The 16,494-nt window shown below is 49.7% G+C and overlaps 1 protein-coding gene across 2 annotated transcripts in view; it reads right to left on the bottom strand.

Moving 5' to 3' along the window:
* Positions 1-11,507, bottom strand: part of LOC142741644 (interferon-induced GTP-binding protein Mx2-like) — a 61,405-nt gene extending 49,898 nt beyond the window's left edge. Inside the window, exons 1-2 of one of the 2 annotated variants that reach the window (XM_075850998.1) lie at positions 11,453-11,482; positions 97-235 (exon numbers count right to left, since the gene is read on the bottom strand). The gene's annotated coding sequence lies outside the window, so the exon portion shown is untranslated. Of the gene's footprint in view, positions 1-96; positions 236-11,452 lie in introns of both variants that reach the window. The other variant, XM_075850996.1, reaches the window with a different exon arrangement.
* Between the last annotated feature and the right edge of the window lie 4,987 nt (positions 11,508-16,494).

Below are 16,494 nucleotides of genomic sequence, written 5' to 3'. Positions count from 1 at the left end.
AAAATAATGCCCAGGACCAGGATTGGTTAACAAGGGGTAAGAGGGGCGTGGTTAAGAAGATATAAGGCAGGGGTTTGGAGCAGAAAGCTCTCTTACCTTCAAGCTGCAGTGGAAGAAACACCTTTGCTGCTGCTGTGGAGATTCAGAGCGTGTTCTTTTCAAGAAGATGGCAGAAGAACTGTTGCGGAAGGTGGCACAGCGGGTAGCGTCGGAGGGACCTGCCTGGCTGGAATCCCTGTTGGAGGAAGGAGAGAAGCGAGGATCTGAGCGCGGCACGGAACAGTCGGGAGCGGCTACCCGAGGTAGGCCGCAGCGCGTTACACGCCCTCCGGTTCGACTGAGCCCTAGCCCCGTTGCTATGAGAGGTGCTGTGACTGCTGCACAGTCATGCGGTGGTCCCAGCAGGTCCCCTAGGCCTATGTCGATGGGCGCTTCGTCGGTCGACATAGTGCCCCCCTCCCCCCCGCCGCGCTGGCGTCCTTCCCCATGGCGGTAAGAGGGCGGCTGTTAAACCGGCACGGGCACGGTACAACCCGCCTCAAGCTGCTGATGCGGGCACGGAGGCAGCGGTCGATTTTCGTGACAGTGGGGTGAATATGGCGGACACAGGGGATTGGTCCGACATGGTCGCTTACCATGCGGCATGTTCACAGGAGCTGGGACTTGCTTCCGGTGCCTGTGTGCAGCCGGGGTCGGCGCCATCTTTCCCCGTGCTGTTCTCTGCGCAGCCAGATTTGGCGGCGGGGGGAACAGGGGCGGGACGTCCTGGCAGGCGCAGTGCGGCCAGGAAACAAGATGGCGGCTCACATAAAAAGAAGATGGCGGCGGGTTCGGGGAAGCGGGCGGTGAGCAAGCAGCCCAGCCAGGGGGCGGGGGCTTCTGCGGTGCCTGTCGCTTCTCCACCCCGGTCCCCCCCGGGCCCCTGTCAGCATGGGTCCAGGCCAGGGGGGGAGTGTGCTAGGAAAGATAGGGTTGAGGGTGTTTTGGACTCGATTTGCCCTTCTCCTGCCTTGTCATCTTTTTCTCCTGCAGGTCCAAGGAGGGAGCGTTCCAGGCGAGGGAGGAAACGCCGGGCTGGAGGACATCGCCGGCACGGCCATCATAGACGTCGCAGATCAGGTGACGTGAAGAGGCGTGGTCGGCGGTATTCCTCGTCTTCCAGCGATGGATTCTCCTCCTCGTCGGCGACGACGTCTGCATCATCAGGATCGTGGAGGAGGTCGTCGCGGAGATCATCACGGCCGCAGAGACGCAGTCGACGCCGGGAGGTGCAGCGCTTGTCGGTGGATCAGGAGCAGCTGTCCCAGGTTGTCCCTCCCGCCGGGCCGGTGGAGGAGGTGCAGGCCGTGGTTCCAGTGCAGCGGCAAGTGGCTGAAGGACCCTCTGGAGTCGGTGGGACCTCTGGGAGCGGTGAGTCGGCCTGCGGTGACGCATGGCTTAATAAATCTAATGCAGCGGGTGCGGATTTGATTTCTGTTTTAAAAGCCGTGGTGGCTGGGTTAAAAGTGAATGAGGGAACGTCGTGTCCCTCGGTGCCACCAGAGGGAGCTATGCCCCCGTCTGAGAAAGAGAATGCTTTAGCTAGTTTGACGTTTAGAGATTCATTGTTTTGTGGAGTCGCTCCTCTCGGGACTCATTTGTCAGCGGAGATCAAGGACAAGATTTGGAGGAATGAATTTGTGGATATTTGGTCCTTGGTCTCGGTGGAGCAGGTGACTGTCGACAAGGAGCGGGGTTTTGAGAGAGGTTCAGATAGGAAAGCGAAAGTCGCGAAGACATTTGGCAACTGGGTACAGTGTTACGCTATACTGGCTCATGTTATTTGCCAACGCTATCCTGGGAAAGGGGCCGAGTTGTTTGTCTATTTTGACACAATTTTCAGCGCCCACAGGCTGCACGGTGGTGCGGCCTGGTGGCGATATGATGAAGAATTTCGGCGTCGTTTGGCTTTGTCGCCTGATATTAGTTGGGCGACGAAGGCAACGGACGTGTGGTTGCAGCTTATCTTAGCGCAAGGGAGCAGGCAACAACGCCCCTTTCCCAGTGCGGCCGCAGCGCCGGGCCCCGCCCCTGGAGTTGCGGCCGCTAGGCCCACGGGTGCCTGTTGGCTCTACAACGAGGGCCACTGTCGTTTCTTTGCCACGTGCAAATTCCGACATGAATGCTCCATCTGTGGGGGCGCTCATGCGGCGCTCCGGTGTTTCCGGAGAGGTAAGCAGCCGGTTAAGGCACCTCCTTCCGGTGCAGCGGAGAACGCCGGTGAACGTTCTCGAGATGGGCCCATGGTTAGAGCGGTACCACAGGAGATGGGAAGCAGAGGTGCTCACTAGCGGGTTTTCGTTTGGTTTTGAGATTCCTTTTGAATATTCTGCGACATTGTCATTGGCTGACAATTTGAAGTCGATCAATGAGAATGTGGGCATTGCGCAGCTAAAATTGGCGAAAGAAGTGGAATTAGGGAGAATGGCAGGTCCATTCAGCGAGCCGCCGTATACGAATCTTCGAGTTTCCCCCCTTGGTTTAGTTCCAAAGAAGGAACGAGGTAAGTTTAGGTTGATTCATCACCTTTCCTTTCCTCGCGGTGGTTCTGTTAATGACGGTATTTCTAGGGCGGAGGCGGCGGTTTCGTATACGTCTTTCGATGTTGCAGTAAGGCTGGTACAGGCGGCTGGACAGGGGGCGTTGTTAGCTAAATCTGATATTGAAGCGGCCTTTCGTTTGCTGCCGGTTCATCCGGAGTGTTTTCACCTGCTGGGTTGTTGTTTAGATAAAGGGTTTTACGTTGATATGTGCCTTCCTATGGGTTGTTCAATATCATGCAGTTACTTTGAGATGTTTGCGTCATTTTTAGAATGGGTAGTTCGTTTGGAGTCTGGTTGTGACTCGGTCATTCATTATCTGGATGATTTTCTTTTTGTAGGCCCGGGTGGCTCTGGGTTGTGCAGCACGTTGCTGAGAGTGTTTCGACAGGTGATGTCGCGTTTTGGTGTACCTATTTCCGAAGATAAGACGGAAGGTCCTTTAACTGTTTTGTCATTTTTGGGTATCGAAATAGATAGCGAGCGGATGATTTTTCGCTTGCCCGATGAAAAATTGGCAAGGCTAGTGACGCAAGTTGACCAGGTCATGGGGTCGAAAAAAGTGACGTTAAAACAGTTACAGTCGTTAATGGGACTGCTGGTGTTTGCTTGTCGTATAATTCCAATGGGTCGTGTTTTTTCTAGGCGTTTGTCTTTAGCCACTAGAGGTATCTCGAAGCCGAATCATTTTATCCGGGTAACCTCTTGGATGAAGAAGGATTTGTTTGTCTGGCATTCGTTTTTGAGTTCGTTTAATGGGAGGTCGGTATGTCAGGACGCGGAGTTGTCTAATGTAGACTTGGAATTGTTTACGGATGCAGCCGGAAGTGATGGTTTTGGAGCAATTTTGGGCCGAAGTTGGTGTAGGTCCCCTTGGCCCTTGCATTGGAGTGAGTTGGGAGTTTTACGTAATTTGACGCTATTGGAATTGTTTCCTATTATAGTTGCAATAGAGTTGTGGGGTAGCGTGATGGTGAATAAGAGGATTGTATTTTGGACAGACAACATGGCGGTGGTGCATGCGGTGAACGGGTTGTCGTCTAGTTCATTGCCGGTATTAGCTTTATTAAGACTGTTAGTTTTGAAGTGTTTGCGTTTGAATGTGTGGTTTCGTGCAAAACATGTTCCGGGAGTCCGTAATGTGATGGCTGATGCTTTGTCTCGTTCACAGATGTCCCGGTTTCGGGAATTGCACCCGGCAGCTTTGGCAGAAGGGGTGTCCCCATCCCCCTTCACTTATGGGCCCTGGTCGAGGACAACTTATGAGGCTGTTGAGGGGTTCGGTGGTACCGGCGACTTGGAAGAGTCATTGCAGAGCGTGGGATCGGTGGTTGGAGATTGCGGGGAGTAACTTCCCATCACAGGATGGGTGTCACCTGGACGTCACGTTAGCAAGTTTGGTACAAATACGTCAGGAAGGGGGTAGTGCGGCCACGGCGAGCAAGTTTTTAGCAGGGGTGGCCTTTATGTTAAAATTGTGGGGATGCAGAGATGTTACAAAAGAATTTGTAGTTCGGCAGTCTTTAAAAGGGTGGAAAAAAGAGGCGTGTTCCAGGGACACGAGGCGGCCAGTATCTTTTTCGCTTCTGGGTCGGCTTCTAGCCGTTTTATGTTTTGTGTGTCGGGATGAATATGAAGTGTCCTTGTTCGGCGCGGCGTTTTCTTTGGCTTTCTTTGCCGCATTACGGGTTAGTGAGCTGGTTCCGCACAGCGTGGGTGCAAGCGGTGGTCTTCTCGGATCGGATGTCGTGACGTTGGGAGATTCTCTCAGGGTCTGTGTGCGGAGGTCAAAGACTGACATGGTAGGGAGGGGGGCTTGGCTGTCGATTGGGAGGATTGGGGGGGCAGTATTGCCCGGTAAAATGGGTCCAGGAATTCGTGTTGGTCCGAGTGCCCGGGTCTCAATTCTTGATCCATCAGGATGGATCCGCAATGTCGCATTTTCAATTTGAGGCGATTTTTAAGGCCGGTTTGAAGTACCTGGGTTTGCCACCGGGCGAGTTTGGTACACATTCGTTTAGGATAGGGGCGGCAACTGAGGCGGATGCCTTGGGCTTGGATTCAGCGGCTATCATGAGTCTGGGTAGATGGCGTTCTAATAGCTATAAGTCATATGTGCGACCTGATTTGGTTTTAAAGAGTGTGTAAGCTGGAAGTTTTCATAGTAAAAATGTCGCCCCCTTCCCCCCCCCTCCCCCTCCCCCACCCCTGTTTTTCCTTCCTTGTTTTATATGGAGTGTTATGTTAATCCTGCCTGTATCTTCATTTGACCGGAATGTAGCTTAATTTCTTTGTTAGGGTCGCGGCGCCCCCAAGTGTGGATCTTGGGGCATTCGTATGTGCATTGGGCAGCGGTTCGAGCGGGACGGAGGCCTTTAGGTCCGAATTTGGGCCTCTCACAGGCCGACGTCCATTGGAGAGGTGTCCGGGGATTACGGTGGGTGCAGTTACTGCCAGAAGTAGTGGCGGTTACAAGGCACACGTACGGACCTGTTGTCCTGATCATACATGCTGGTGGAAATGATATCGGCCAAGTAAAAATGGCCGAGTTATTGTCATTTATACGGACTGATTTGTCGCGTTTTCAGGACCTGTTCGCCTGTTGCGTGGTAGTTTGGTCCGAGATAGTGGCGCGCACGGTGTGGCGAGGAGCGAGGAACATGGCAGCGTTGGAGAGAGTGCCCAGGCTAATTAATGTGCGGGTGTCGCGGTTCATTCGCTCTATAGGGGGGATCGGGTTGCGACACCAATCCCTGGAGGGGGATAATGCAGATTTGCTGGCGCCGGATGGAGTGCATCTGAATGATATCGGGCTCGATATCTTTTTATTGGACCTCTTGGATGGTACCGAGAGAGGGTTGGCGTTGCTTGGTGGGGGTGGTCGGGGGACTGAGTAGGTTTCTCAGTTCCCCCTTCTTGGCGGAAAGTACGGCAGATGAAGACGGAGTTAGCACCCTACATGCCTGATGGAGACAGGGAGCATCGGCATTTCAGGAGAAGGAGAGAAAAATAAATATATATATATGTCTTCATGCCGATGTTTGTAAATAAGAATAAAGCTGTGGCCACTTCCACATTTCCATAAAGAAGGTGTTGGTGTGTTAATTCAAAGAAGGATGGTTAAGGTCCTGGGCAGGTAAAGTGGATAATGGGTCCTTGCAGTCTTGCAGACACTGAAGCGCCTAGGGAGAGTGTCAGGGACTGCAAGGGGTTAAGAAAGGATGGAACGGTTTAAAATAATGCCCAGGACCAGGATTGGTTAACAAGGGATAAGAGGGGCGTGGTTAAGAAGATATAAGGCAGGGGTTTGGAGCAGAAAGCCCTCTTACCTTCAAGCTGCAGTGGAAGAAACACCCGCCCTCCCTCCCCTGGTGGTTTTGGTTTTTTGTTTTTTGAAAAAAATTTCTACGGTTATATTCTTGTTCTGGCGTTTTTCTGGTTTTTTCGTAGATGTCACAGCTGGCGGAAAGTACGGCAGATGAAGACGGAGGTAGCACCCTACATGCCTGATGGAGACAGGGAGCATCGGCATTTCAGGAGAAGGAGAGAAAAATAAATATATATATATGTCTTCATGCCGATGTTTGTAAATAAGAATAAAGCTGTGGCCACTTCCACATTTCCATAAAGAAGGTGTTGGTGTGTTAATTCAAAGAAGGATGGTATAAGGTCCTGGGCAGGTAAAGTGGATAATGGGTCCTTGCAGTCTAAGATAATTATGTCCGAAGGGGGAGGTGGCAGTAGAGCAATTTTATCTCATGTATATCATTGCCTTTTGAAACTGAACCAGTTTCTTCCACAACAATTCATACTGACAAGCAGCGGAAGGTGTACGTGAGTCATATAAATGAGATGGGGGGTACCAGAAGCTCCAGGCCCAGGTAGTTAGGAGTATCGGGGTGTCAAGCAGCACCTAAAAGAGGACTGATTTTTATATTTGCTGCTGGGCCGCCATCATCAATGTAGGCCACTGCCAGGCCTACTATAGATCCTAGGTGGGCCTCATGCAGAGGCAGCCACTGGTATTCTTTCTGACTATCTGGTGCTGTGATTTGAATGGGCAACCGAACAAGGTGAGCAGAAGCGGATACCATTTGTTTGTTTTTTATGGTGATGCCCTATGGAGACTTGTTTTGTGTTTTTTTTTTTTTTTTTAGCTAAAGCAGTTTTATTAATCCTGGAATACAGAAGTGATTTTGTATGTTTTTTATGACAGGGCCTCATTTATGAAAGTCTAATAGAAGCACTGGCCTTGTTAGACATATCATCCAATCAGCGCTCAGCTTTTATTTCCTAACTGCTCTGGAAAAATGAAAGCTGCACTGTGATTGGTTGCTTTGGGCTTCAAGGCCAAACTAATGTTTCAATAAAGAAGCCCTATAATTGGATCTATTTTTACCTCCACACAGGGGCGTAGCTAGGGGGGGCAGGCGGGGCATGTGCCCCGGGCGCAACTAAGAGCGAAGGTGCGGGGGCACCAGGGCCGCACCGTCCATGACGGTGGCCGGCTGCCTCTCTAAGGGGGCGGCGGCGCCACTGAAACCAGCTGCTGCCACCCCCTCCTGCACTAAGAATCTGTATGAGATTACTGTCTGCTGGGGACCTGTATCTAAGCCTAACATGTGGTAGGCTTAGATACAGGGCCTATCAGACAGTATCATACATACATACATACAAACATACATACATACATGCCCCCATATAGAAGTTAGTCCGTTGCCTGTGCTCCCATATAATAGCTAATCACCCTAATCCCCCAGATTGGTGCCTTTGCTCCAATAAAAATAATTTAAAAAAACTCACCTGGCACGTTCCCACGACGAGCTGAACGGTCCCGTCACTGCCTACTTACTGGTACTTGGCGCCGCTCGCATCCACAATAACAAAGCGGTGGGCGCAGATGACGTAATCACGTCAGCGTGACATGATTACGTCATCTGTGCCGCAATGCATTGTTATTGTAGTTGCGAGCGGCGCCAAGTACCATCTGGGGCTAACGCTGTTATAGGAGCATCTACAGCTGTCACTGTAATAAGGGGCATCTTTGTGGTGACACTGTTATAAGGACATTTATGGCTGATACTATTAGGAGGGCATCTGTGACTGACACTGTGATGGGGAAATCTTTGGCCGACACTGTTATGGGGGCATCTGTGACTGTCTAGCAATTCCTTGATCCTTCTACCACTATGGCCAGTGGCGTAACTACCACCGTAGCAGCAGTAGCGGCTGCTATGGGGCCCGCGGCATGAGGGGGCCTGTGTCGCCCGCCGGCACGAGCCCCCACCATGGCCGCAGGCTCCGCTAGCAGCCGCTGTGGCTGCTACAGCGGGATGCCACTGAACAGTACGGCAGAGCAGGGAGGTATCTCCCCGCTCTGCCATTAAACAAAAGACATGTATCCCCTATCCACAGGACAGGGGATACATATGTGATTGCTGGCAGCGATAGGGAGAAATGGGGACTGAAAGGCCCCTGAAGTTCTCCATCACAAACCTCAGACTTCCGGGGTCTGTGTCGACAGCTCCGGAGAAATGAATGAGTGAGCTGCCGACACAGACGCCGGAAGTCAGAGGTTAGTCAGGGAGAACTCTCCCTATCAATGCCAGCGATCACACATGTACCCCCTATCCTGTGGATAGGGGATACATGTCTTTTATTAGGTCTGTAAAGTCTTTATCACACTGTAGGTCACATTTTTTTGGAAGGGGGGACGCTGTATGGCGTTCGCTACAGGGGGGGCTGTATGGCGTTCCCTACAGGGGGGGCTGTATGGCGTTCCCTACAGGGGGGCTGTATGGTGTTCCCTACAGGGGGGGCTGTATGGCGTTCCCTACAGGGGGGGACGCTGTATGGCGTTCCCTACAGGGGGGGACGCTGTATGGCGTTCCCTACAGGGGGGGACGCTGTATGGCGTTCCCTACAGGGGGGGACGCTGTATGGCGTTCCCTACAGGGGGGGGCGCTGTATGGCGTTCCCTACAGGGGGGGACGCTGTATGGCGTTCCCTACAGGGGGGCTGTATGGCGTTCCCTAGAGGGGGGACTGTATGGCGTTCCCTACAGAGGGGGCTGTATGGCGTTCCCTACAGAGGGGGCTGTATGGTGTTCCCTACAGGGGGGCTGTATGGCGTTCCGTACAGGGGGGCTGTATGGCGTTCCCTACAGACCCCCCCTGTAGGGAATGCCATACAGACTCCCTGTAGGTAACGCCATACAGTCCACCCTGTAGATAACGCCATACAGTCCCCCCTCTAGATAACGCCAGACAGCCCCCTCTGTAGGGAACGCCATACAGCCCCCCCCCTGTAGATAATGCCATACAGTCCCCCCTCTAGAAAACAGCATACAGCCCCCTCTGTAGATAGTGCCATACAGCCCCCCTGTAGATAACGCCATACAGCCCCCCTGTAGATAACGCCATACAGCCCCCTGTAGATAGCGCCATACAGTCCCCCTGTAGATAACGCCATACAGTCCCCCTGTAGATAACGCCATACAGTCCCCCCTGTAGATAACGCCATACAGCCCCCCTGTAGACAACGCCATACAGCCCCCCTGTAGACAACGCCATACAGCCCCCCTGTAGACAACGCCATACTGCCCCCCTGTAGACAACGCCATACAGCCCCCCTGTAGACAACGCCATACAGCCCCCCTGTAGACAACGCCATACAGCCCCCCTGTAGACAACGCCATACAGCCCCCCTGTAGACAACGCCATACAGCCCCCCTGTAGACAACGCCATACAGCCCCCCTGTAGACAACGCCATACAGCCCCCCTGTAGACAACGCCATACAGCCCCCCTGTAGACAACGCCATACAGCCCCCCTGTAGACAACGCCATACAGCCCCCCTGTAGACAACGCCATACAGCCCCCCTGTAGACAACGCCATACAGCCCCCCTGTAGACAACGCCATACAGCCCCCCTGTAGACAACGCCATACAGCCCCCCTGTAGACAACGCCATACAGCCCCCCTGTAGACAACGCCATACAGCCCCCCTGTAGATAACGCCATACAGCCCCCCTGTAGATAACGCCATACAGCCCCCCTGTAGATAACGCCATACAGCCCCCCTGTAGATAGCGCCATACAGCCCCCCTGTAGATAGCGCCATACAGCCCCCCCTGTAGATAGCGCCATACAGCCCCCCCTGTAGATAGCGCCATACAGTCCCCCCTGTAGATAACGCCATACAGCCCCCCTGTAGATAACGCCATACAGCCCCCTGTAGATAGCGCCATACAGCCCCCCTGTAGATAGCGCCATACAGCCCCCCTGTAGATAGCGCCATACAGTCCCCCCTGTAGATAACGCCATACAGTCCCCCTGTAGATAACGCCATACAGTCCCCCTGTAGATAGCGCCATACAGCCCCCCTGTAGATAACGCCATACAGCCCCCCTGTAGATAACGCCATACAGCCCCCCTGTAGATAACGCCATACAGCCCCCCTGTAGATAGCGCCATACAGCCCCCCTGTAGATAGCGCCATACAGCCCCCCTGTAGATAGCGCCATACAGCCCCCCTGTAGATAGCGCCATACAGCCCCCCTGTAGATAGCGCCATACAGCCCCCCTGTAGATAGCGCCATACAGCCCCCCTGTAGATAGCGCCATACAGCCCCCCTGTAGATAGCGCCATACAGCCCCCCTGTAGATAGCGCCATACAGCCCCCCTGTAGATAGCGCCATACAGCCCCGCCTGTAGATAGCGCCATACAGCCCCCCCCTGTATGGAACGCCATACAGCCCCCCTGTAGATAGCGCCATACAGCCCCCCGGTAGATAGCGCCATACAGCCCCCCCTGTAGATAGCGCCATACAGCCCCCCCCTGTATATAGCGCCATACAGCCCCCCCCTGTAGATAACGCCATACAGCCCCCCCCTGTAGGGAACGCCATACAGTCTCCCCTGTAGGGAACGCCATACAGTCTCCCCTGTAGGGAACGCCATACAGTCTCCCCTGTAGGGAACGCCATACAGTCTCCCCTGTAGGGAACGCCATACAGTCTCCCCTGTAGGGAACGCCATACAGTCTCCCCTGTAGGGAACGCCATACAGTCTCCCCTGTAGGGAACGCCATACAGTCTCCCCTGTAGGGAACGCCATACAGTCTCCCCTGTAGGGAACGCCATACAGTCTCCCCTGTAGGGAACGCCATACAGTCTCCCCTGTAGGGAACGCCATACAGTCTCCCCTGTAGGGAACGCCATACAGTCTCCCCTGTAGGGAACGCCATACAGTCTCCCCTGTAGGGAACGCCATACAGTCTCCCCTGTAGGGAACGCCATACAGTCTCCCCTGTAGGGAACGCCATACAGTCTCCCCTGTAGGGAACGCCATACAGTCTCCCCTGTAGGGAACGCCATACAGTCTCCCCTGTAGGGAACGCCATACAGTCTCCCCTGTAGGGAACGCCATACAGTCTCCCCTGTAGGGAACGCCATACAGTCCCCCCCTGTAGGGAACGCCATACACCCCCCCCCCCCGTAGGGAATGCCATACAGTCCCCCCTTTAGGGAACGCCATAAACCCCCCGTAGGGAACGCCATACTGTCCCCCCGTAGATAAAGCCATACAGCCCCCTCTGTAGATAGCGCCATACAGCCCCCTCTGTAGATAGCGCCATACAGCCCCCTCTGTAGATAGCGCCATACAGCCCCCTCTGTAGATATCTACAAAGGGGGCTGTATGGCGTTATCAAAAGGGGGGGTTTGTAAAAAAGGCACTATCTACAAGGGGGGGTTGTGTGACACCCGGGAAAGGGGGGGCCCCCAGTCAAAGTTTGCTATGGGGCCCAGTCTTTCCTAGTTATGCCTCTGACTATGGCATATAATATATAGTCAAAATAAATGCTCACCAACCTGAAGAGCTCAGCGTCTACCTTCCTAGTGAGCAAAATGTCAGGATTTATTTCCTCCTCCCTTTCCTATCTTTCTACAAGTTTCATTTATCTGTAACAGAAACTGAAACTGAATTTCTATGACACTGGATGTGGAAACAGGACGACATTCCAGACAAATGAGACACCGCCAAAGTTACGAGATCAAAGATCAATTATTTAGCTGCCCATGTACAATAGCCCAGAAAATGACCATCACCAATGACTCAAACCAGGGTGGTCAACCCCCTAATTATTTTTTCTGGACAATTTTGCCAAAAATTCATGGACAAATAATAAAAATTTGCAGATAACTTACAAAAGCAAAAAAGAACAATAAAGATAATGCCCTGCTCCTTGACTGTATAAACCATGGAGCTGTTGACTGGCAGCGCGGGGGTTAATCTCTATACTGGGAGGCCCCTTCCCTTTCTCACCCCTCACATGGCTCATTTTGGATTGGTGCACGCAACTGTCGGCGTCGCTGAAGTTTAGATAAAGTTTTACCGCAGTCTTGTCGCTGCCTCTTTGGACCCCTGCACAGCTACCCGTGAAGACGTTGGCCACCCGTCCTCCTTTTGTTAACCACTTCCTGACCAGAGGCTTTACCCCCCCTCCCCCTTCCTGGCCAGGCCCATTTTCAAGTTTTATCCATGTGCCAATTTGAAACCGAATTGTTCTTCTATTACTCTTCCAATCTACATGGATTTGGTCTTGGGTTTTTTTTTAGAATATTTTGGTCTTCCATATTTTGTAAAAAAAATAATAGATATATTTTACTTTTTAAAAAAAGGTAAAAGGAAAAAGGGGAAATAAATAAAAATAATAAAAAATGTGAATATGTGAATTCAGATGAGGTTTTCTGACATCTGGTGCAGCCACTGGGTAAACACACCTGAATACATATTTGTCAACTTCTGCCGACTTCAGCGATACTAACTGTGTGTTAATTTCTTACACGCTGGGCGCAAGGCGGAGCTTACAATGAAGGGTGCGCAAACTGGCTTTTGGGGAGCAAATGTTCCAAAGCGATCTTTGTGTATGCGACCAGTATCGCGGTCAAAGTGGCCGGCAGCCCCAGCCTAACGCCCCCTGCACACGTCCATGCCCATAGTTACGGCCGGTGATTACAGGCACGGCCGGCCACGGACAAACACTTGCGGACTGTAAATCCAGGAGTCCGGTCCATAAAATTAAAAAAATAGGACATGTCTTTTTTTTTGCGGGTGATTTCTATGGCCTGGACACCTTCCTGTAAATTTACCGTGGGCAATAGAAAAGAATGGGACTGTACTTTGATTCGCAATTACGTTCCGTAATTGCGGATCAAAATTACGGCCGTGTTCATGGGGCCTAAATATGTACATCTATATATTATATGAAAGATATAGATAAACAGATAGGTAGATAGAAATAATAATAATCTTTATTTGTATAACAAAAAAAGTTTGCAATTTAGATATATATATATATATATATAAAAAGATATTATAATCATCTATCTATCTATCTTTCTATCTATCTATCTATCTATCTATCTCATATCTATCTATCTCATATCTATCTATCTATCTATCCCATATCTATCTATCTATCTATCTATCTATCTATCCCATATCTATCTATCTATCTCATATCTATCTATCTATCTATCTATCTATCTATCTATCCCATATCTATCTATCTATCTCATATCTATCTATCTATCTATCTATCTATCTATCTATCTATCTATCTATCTATCTATCTATCTATCTATCTCATATCTATCTATCTATCTATCTATCTCATATCTATCTATCTATCTATCTATCTATCTATCTATCTATCTATCTATCTATCTATCTATCTATCTATCTATCTATCTATCTATCTATCCCATATCTATCTATCTATCTATCTATCTATCTATCTATCTATCTATCTATCTATCTATCTATCTATCTATCTATCTATCTATCTCATCTATCTATCTATCTCATATCTATCTATCTATCTATCTATCTATCTCATATCTATCTATCTATCTATCTATCCCATATCTATCTATCTATCTATCTATCTATCTCATATATATTGATATATAGTAAGTTCTAGGCTGGGGTTACGACACAGGTCCCATGGCCAAAAATCGCTTTGTCTTGTAAAATTACAGTGACCACATTCATTTGCATTACTTGCCATGTAACCCCAGCCTAAAACTACAATATTTATCAATATATATGAGATAGATAGATAGATAGATAGATAGATAGATAGATAGATAGATAGATAGATAGATAGATAGATAGATAGATAGATAGATAGATTAATAGATAGATAGATAGATAGATAGATAGATAGATAGATAGATAGATAGATAGATAGATAGATAGATAGATAGATAGATAGATAGATAGATAGATAGATAGATAGATAGATAGATAGATAGATAGTTCTTCATGAAAAATAAGAAACGTAAAGATTTGAAAGAAAAAACAAGAATTTTGCTTAGAGGACAGACTGCAGCAGAGAACATCAAGTCTGACTGAGTCCAGAGAACTGAGCATCCAAAAGGTAAGAACTTCCTGCAACACCAACACAATCCTACTAGAGAGAAAACACCATAGATATAAGGATTTATCTAAAAATGGAAAATCACAACTTAGAACAAGAAATGCAGAATAAAGTAAATGTCCATAAGACGGAGTTTGGGATAGAAGATTCAGACAACAGGGGGTCAGGCACCTTGGAGATCACATACTCCGAAGAGCAGAGGAGCATTCAAGCGAGGAAAGCAGTAAAACATGCCACAATCAGACACAATCCAGAGACACTTTTTGCTGACTTTACCTCTAAAGAAGAAGTCAAGAGGAAAACAAATGTATTATTCTACACTGAGCACCGCTCCGCCTGGCACACAGCCCTGTGCCAGCACTATAAGGACATATCAAAGTGTGGCATCAATAAGGGCCGACAGATCAGAATAAAAGACCCAGGAAATGATGGGAGTATTACACTTACCATAAGTCTATACAATAACGGCAACGTTCTCATACAAGGCAATGAGGACAAGCTAGAGGAATTCCAAGAAATCTTTCATCATATTAAAGACCAGACCCAAACTTACAAAGAACAACAAACTCCAGCAACCCAGACCAGAGATGGACATACAGAGACAATCTCCAGCGACACCCCCGCTGCCCCATGTCCCAATGTCTCACACCCCTCACCCGACACCCTCAGAGACTGTTTATCTCAATTAGAAAGAGACTTTGTACAATTCAAAGAAGAACTTCAAAGAAATCTCGGTGACAAAAACACAAATGACCAAGTAATTAAAGAGATAAACAAACTGAAGTGTGAACATGCATCAGCTCTGCAGGAAATACAATGTACACTCCGAGAGCTGCAACAAGAAAATACAAAGCTCAGATTAGAGATAGAAAATCTAAAACCACAAACACAAAGTCTAGGAGCAAGGGAGAGCGCTGACATAAGGACTGCCAATGACCAGGGCGCTAGTACATCAAATCACCCAAACCCAATAAATATTCCTGAAATTAATGAAAACAAACTAGGAGAAAACAGAGCGATACAAGTGGGTACAAAGCCGACCGCCAACCAATCCTCCAGCACAGAACCACAGCAGCACCACATAACACCACCAAGCAGGACCCAGGACACAAGCATCAGACAAGCCACCCGCAAGTCACAATGTCCTGATACTGTCCTAATAATTGACTCAAATGGCAAATACCTTAATCCACGGCGACTCTTCCCAGGAAAAAGGGTCAGTAAAATTCACTGTGCAACTATCCAACAAGTCACATCAGTCATCAATAACCCACATTTTACCAATCCAAACCATCTCATTATACACACGGGTACAAACAACCTCCAAGACCAGCAACAGCAGATTGCAGAACAACTGACCCAACTAGCAAAGACGGCACAACAAAAGTTCCCTGACAGTAAAATAATTATATCATCCGTGCTCCCAAGAAAAGATGTACCCAACGAGATCACCCAGGCCATCAACACAGAGCTGGCAGCAAACATCAGCTCAATGTCAAACATCAGCCTGGCACAACACCCCTCCATAGAGCAGCACCACCTGTATGATGACAAACACCTCAACAAACGAGGGGTCAGCCTTCTGGCCAAAGAACTGAAAGACATTGTGCTGAACAGACCCCCCAGACCTGGACCCCACACCAGCCAAAGCCAAAACATGGAGACATCACTAACAATGAAAAGACCTCAAACTCCACACACCTCACTACACCCAGGAGAAAAACCCCTTTACCCAAGGTCAGACCAACAGAGGCAAAAGCCATGGAGAAAACCCCCTGCCTCACACAGAGACACGCAGAGCAGAGACATGGAGGAAACCCCCTGCCTCACACAGAGACACACAGAGCAGAGACATGGAGGAAACCCCCTGCCTCACACAGAGACACACAGAGCAGAGACATGGAGGAAACCCCCTGCCTCACACAGAGACACGCAGAGCAGAGACATGGAGGAAACCCCCTGCCTCACACAGAGACACGCAGAGCAGAGACATGGAGGAAACACCCTGCCTCACACAGAGACACGCAGAGCAGAGACATGGAGGAAACCCCCTGCCTCACACAGAGACACGCAGAGCAGAGACATGGAGATGCTAAAGACCCTGCTCAGCACTCTATGTAAAAAACTAATGTGACTGTACAACACGAGAACATCTACAACACATCCAACAGTCACATCTCCAGCCCGTCCTACACAGCGCCGCTCATTACAAGGTATATGGACACACAATGACGTCCTTTATAATCAGCAGCTGGAATATTCAAGGCCTCAACGCCTCAGCCTTTGGATGCAAAATTAACGATCCAGACTTCATCCAAAGACTGAAAAATATCGATATACAAATCCTCCTGGAAACATGGACTAGGACAGAGAATGAGTCCCTGGTGCCCACTGGATACAGGGAAATCTCTGTCCCCGCCCTGAAAAATAAACACATCAAGCAGGGTCGGTGTTCAGGAGGAATATTAG

Source organism: Rhinoderma darwinii, chromosome 2, assembly GCF_050947455.1.
Source record: "Rhinoderma darwinii isolate aRhiDar2 chromosome 2, aRhiDar2.hap1, whole genome shotgun sequence".
NCBI lineage: Eukaryota > Metazoa > Chordata > Amphibia > Anura > Rhinodermatidae > Rhinoderma > Rhinoderma darwinii.
The sequence above is the reverse complement of the archived record's forward strand: the minus strand, read 5'-3'. Positions and strand labels throughout refer to the sequence as shown.